This window comes from Mustelus asterias, unplaced genomic scaffold (assembly GCF_964213995.1).
Source record: "Mustelus asterias unplaced genomic scaffold, sMusAst1.hap1.1 HAP1_SCAFFOLD_71, whole genome shotgun sequence".
Taxonomy (NCBI): Eukaryota; Metazoa; Chordata; class Chondrichthyes; order Carcharhiniformes; family Triakidae; genus Mustelus; species Mustelus asterias.
The window spans coordinates 697,530-705,000 of NW_027590132.1; positions in this window are offsets into that span (position 1 = coordinate 697,530).

Sequence of the window (7,471 nt, forward strand, 5' to 3'; positions counted from 1 at the left end):
CACAGACTCAGTGATACACACTGACGCATACAGACACAGTGATACAAACCGACACACACATTGGTAAACACTGACACACGCAGACACACAGTGATGCACACTGACCCACACACATACACACAGTGATGCACACTGACCCACACACACACAGCGATACACAATGACACACACACACACACACACAGTGATACACACTGAAACACACACACACGCAGTGATACACACCAACACACACTCACAGTGATACACTGACACAGACAGACACAGTGATACACACCGACAAACAAACACAGACACAGTGATACACACCTACACACACAGACACACAGTGATACACACTGCTACACACACACTCATAGTGATACACACTGACGCACACACACACAGTGATGCACACTGACCCACACACACACAGCGATACACAATGACACACACACACACACAGTGATACACACTGACACACACACACACGCAGTGATACACACCAACACACACTCACAGTGATACACTGACACAGACAGACACAGTGATACACACCGACAAACAAACACAGACAAAGTGATACACACCTACACACACAGACACACAGTGATACACACTGACGCACACACACATTGACACACTGACGCACATACAGTGATGCACACTGACCTACACACACAGTGACACACACTGAACCACAAACACGCCGTGATGCACACTAATCCACACACACACACAGTGAAACACACTGACACACACACGCACTGACACACACACACACACACACACAGTGATACACACTGACACACACAGTGATACATACTGACACACACACTCTGATACCCACTGACTCACACACACACACCCAGTGATGCACACTCACCCACACACACACAACAATACACACTGACACACACACACAGTGATACACACTGAGACACACACACGCAGTCATACACACTGACACACACACAGTGAAACGCTGACACACACAGACACACAGAGATACACACCGACGCACACACACACACTCAGTGATACACACTGACGCATACAGACACAGTGATACAAACCGACACACACATTGGTAAACACTGACACACGCAGACACACAGTGATGCCCACTGACCCACACACATAAACACAGTGATACACACTGACACACACAGTGATACACACTGACACACACACTGACAGACAGTGAGACACACTGACACACACACAGTGATACAAACTGACACACACACAGTGATGCACACTGACAGACACACAGCCACTGAACCACAAACACACAATCATGCACACTGACCCACACAGAGTGATACACACTGACCCACACACACACAGTGATACACACTGACGCACACACACAGTGATACACACTGACACACACGCACACACGCAGTGATACACACCGACACACACACAGGGAGACACTGACACACACAGACACTGTGATACACTCCGACACACACACACACACACACACAATGATGCACACCGACACACTCAGACGCACAGCGATACACACTGACCCACACACACACACAGTGATACACACTGACACACACAAACAGTGATACACACGGACCCACATACACACAGTGAAACACACGTACACACACACAGTGATACAGCGACACACTCAGACACAGTGATACACACCGACACACACACACTCACAGTGATACACACTGACCCCCCCACACACACACAGTGAGACACACTGACCCACACAGACACACAGTTATACACAATGACACGCACACACAGTGATGCACACTCACACACACACACACACAGTGATACACACCGACACACACACACAGTGATACACACAGACACATACACAGTGATACACACTGACCACCACACACACACACACACACAGAGTGATGCACACTGACTCACACACACACACACACACACACACACACACACACAGAGTGATGCACACTGACCCACACGCACACATAGCGATACACACTGACACACACACATACACAGTGGTACACACTGACACACACACATAAACGCAGTGATACACACCGACACACACTCACAGTGATACACTGACACACACAGACACAGTGATACACACCGACAAACGTACACAGACACACTGATACACACCTACACACACAGACACACAGTGATACACACTTCTACACACACACTCACAGTGATACACAGTGACGCACACGCACATTGACACACACCGACGCACATACATTAATACACACTGACCCACACACAGTGACACACACTGACCCAGAAACACGCCGTGATGCGCACTAATCCACATACACACACAGTGAAACACACTGACACACACACGCACTGACACACACACACACACACACAGTGATACACACTGACACACAAACAGTGACACACACTGACACACACACAGTGATACATACTGACACACACACACTCTGATACCCACTGACTCACACACACAGACAGTGATGCACACTGACCCACACACACACAGCAATACACACTGACACACACACACACAGCAATACACACTGACACACACACACACACACAGTGATACACACTGACACACACACGCAGTGACACACACTGACACACACACACACAGTGAAACACTGACACACACAGACAAAGTGATACACACCGACTCACACACACAGACACAGTGATACACACCCACACACATACACAGACTCAGTGATACACACCTACACACACAGACACACAGTGATACGCACTGACCCACACACACACAGTGAGACACACTGACCCACACAGACACACAGTTATACACAATGGCACGCACACACAGTGATGCACACTGACACACACACACACACACACACACACACACACAAAGTGATACACACCGACACACAAACACACAGTGAGACACAAATACCCACACACAGTGATACACACTGACTCACACACACAGTGATGCATACTGACCCCCACACACACAGCGATACACACTGACACACACACACACACAGTGATACACACTGACACACACACACACACAGACACACACACGCAGTGATACACACCGACACACACACAGTGATACACTGACACACACAGACACAGTGATACACACCGACACACATACACAGACGCAGTGATACACAACTACACAAACAGACACACAGTGATACACACTGCCACACACACACACAGTGATACACACTGACACACACACACACGCATTGACACACACTGACACACACACAGTGATACACACTGACCCACACACACTCCGTGATGCACACTAATCCACACACACACAGTGAAACACACTGACACACACACGCACTGACACACACACACAGTGATGAACACTGACTCACAAACAGCGACACACACTGCCACACACACACAGTGATTGATACTCTCACACACACTCTGATACTCACTGACACACACACACACACACACAGTGATGCAGACTGACTGACACACAGACACTGACCCACAAACACACAGTGATACACACTGACCCACACACACACACAGTGATACACACTAACACACACACACAGTGATACACACTGCCACACACACACTCACAGTGATACACACTGATGCACACACACATTGACACACACTGACGCACACAAAGTGCTACACGCTGACCCACACACAGTGACACACACTGACCCACAAACACGCCGTGATGCACACTAATCCACACACACACACAGTGAAACACACTGACACACACACGCACTGACACACACACGCACACACAAAGTGATACACACTGACACACACACACAGTGATACATACTGACTCACACACACTCTGATACCCACTGACTCACAGACACACACAGTGATGCACACTGACAAACACACACACAGCAATACACACTGACACACACAAACGCAGTGATACACACTGACACACACACACACACAATGAAACACTGACACACACAGGCACAGTGATACACACCGACTCACACACACAGACACAGTGATACACACCGGCACACATACACAGACACAGTGATACACACCTACACACACAGACACACAGAGATACACACTGACCCGCACACACGCACATTGTTGCACACTGACAGACACACGCACAGTGATACACACTGACTCACACACACACACACACACACAGTGATGCACACTGACCCACACACACACAGTGACACACTCAGACACACAGTGATAAACACTGACCCACACACAAACACACACACACACACACAGTGAGATACACTGACCCACACAGACACAGTGATACACACTGATACGCACACACAGTGATGCACACTGACACACACACACACACGCACGCAGTGATACACACTGACACACCCACACAGTGACACACTGACACACACGCACACACAGTGATGCACACTGACACACTCAGACACACAGGAATACAAATTGTCAGACACACACACAGTTATACACACTGACACACACACACAGTGATGCACACGGACACACTCTGACACACAGTGATACACACTGACACACACACACACACAGTTATACACACTGACACACACACACACAGTGATGCTCACTGACACACTCAGGGATACTGACAGTCACACACACACACACTGTTATACACACTGACACACACACACACACACACACAATGATGCACACTGACACACTCAGACACACAGTGATACACACTGACACATGCACACACACAGTTATACACACTGACACACACACACACAGTGAAGCACACTGAAACACACACACGCACCCAGTGACACACACTGTCACACACCGACACACAGTTATACACACTAACGCACACACACAGTGATGCACACTGACACACACACACACAAAGCGATGCACAGTGACACACACAAACACACACACAATGAGGCATACTGACACACACACACACACAGACTCAGTGATACACACTGACGCATACAGACACAGTGATACAAACCGACACACACATTGGTAAACACTGACACACGCAGACACACAGTGATGCACACTGACCCACACACATACACACAGTGATGCACACTGACCCACACACACACAGCGATACACAATGACACACACACACACACACAGTGATACACACTGAAACACACACACACGCAGTGATACACACCAACACACACTCACAGTGATACACTGACACAGACAGACACAGTGATACACACCGACAAACAAACACAGACACAGTGATACACACCTACACACACAGACACACAGTGATACACACTGCTACACACACACTCATAGTGATACACACTGACGCACACACACACAGTGATGCACACTGACCCACACACACACAGCGATACACAATGACACACACACACACACAGTGATACACACTAACACACACACACACGCAGTGATACACACCAACACACACTCACAGTGATACACTGACACAGACAGACACAGTGATACACACCGACAAACAAACACAGACAAAGTGATACACACCTACACACACAGACACACAGTGATACACACTGACGCACACACACATTGACACACTGACGCACATACAGTGATGCACACTGACCTACACACACAGTGACACACACTGAACCACAAACACGCCGTGATGCACACTAATCCACACACACACACAGTGAAACACACTGACACACACACGCACTGACACACACACACACACACACACACAGTGATACACACTGACACACACAGGGATACATACTGACACACACACTCTGATACCCACTGACTCACACACACACACCCAGTGATGCACACTCACCCACACACACACAACAATACACACTGACACACACACACAGTGATACACACTGAGACACACACACGCAGTCATACACACTGACACACACACAGTGAAACGCTGACACACACAGACACACAGAGATACACACCGACGCACACACACAGACACAGCGATACACACCGACACACATACACAGACACAGTGATACACACCTACACACACAGACACACAGTGATACGCACTGACCCACACACACACAGTGAGACACACTGACCCACACAGACACACAGTTATACACACTGGCACGCACACACAGTGATGCACACTGATACAAACACACACACACACACACGCACACACACACACACACACACACACACACACAGTGATACACACCGACACACAAACACACAGTGATACACACAGACCCACACACAGTGATACACAGTGACTCACACACACAGACACACACACAGTGATACACACTGACACACACACACAGTGATGCACACTGACACGCACACACAGTGATGCACACTGACACACACACACACACAGTGATACACACCGACAAACACAGACACATTGATACACACTGACACGTACACACAGTGATGAAAAATGACCGACACACACAGACACTGACCCATACACACACAATGATACACACTGACCCGCACACACGCACACTGTTGCACACTGACAGACACACACACAGTGATACACACAGACCCACGCACAGTGATACACACTGACTCACACACACACACACACACACACACGCACTCAGTGATGCACACTGACCCACACACACACAGTGATACACACCGACACACTCAGACACACAGTGATACACACTGACACACACACAAACACACACACACACACACACAGTGAGACACACAGACCCACACAGACACACGGATACACATTGACACGCACACACAGTGATGCACACTCACACACACACACACACACACGCACGCAGTGATACACACTGACACACACACACAGTGACACACTGACACACACACACACAGAGTTATGCACACTGACACACACACACACACACAGTGATGCCCACTGACACACTCAGACACACAGGGATACAGACAGTCACACACACACACACACTGTTATACACACTGACACACACACCCAAACACACAGTGATGCAAACTGACACACTCAGACACACAGTGATACACACTGACACACACACACACACACAGTTATACACACTGACACACACACACAAAGTGACGCACACTGAAACACAGACACACAGTGATACACACTGTCACACACAGACACACAGTTATACACACTGACACACACACCCACACACACAGTGATGCACACTGACATACACACACACACACTCAGTGATACACACTGACGCATACAGACACAGTGATACAAACCGACACACACATTGGTAAACACTGACACACGCAGACACACAGTGATGCCCACTGACCCACACACATAAACACAGTGATACACACTGACACACACAGTGATACACACTGACACACACACACTGACAGACAGTGAGACACACTGACACACACACAGTGATACAAACTGACACACACACAGTGATGCACACTGACAGACACACAGCCACTGAACCACAAACACACAATGATGCACACTGACCCACACACAGTGATACACACTGACCCACACACACACAGTGATACACACTGACGCACACACACAGTGATACACACTGAC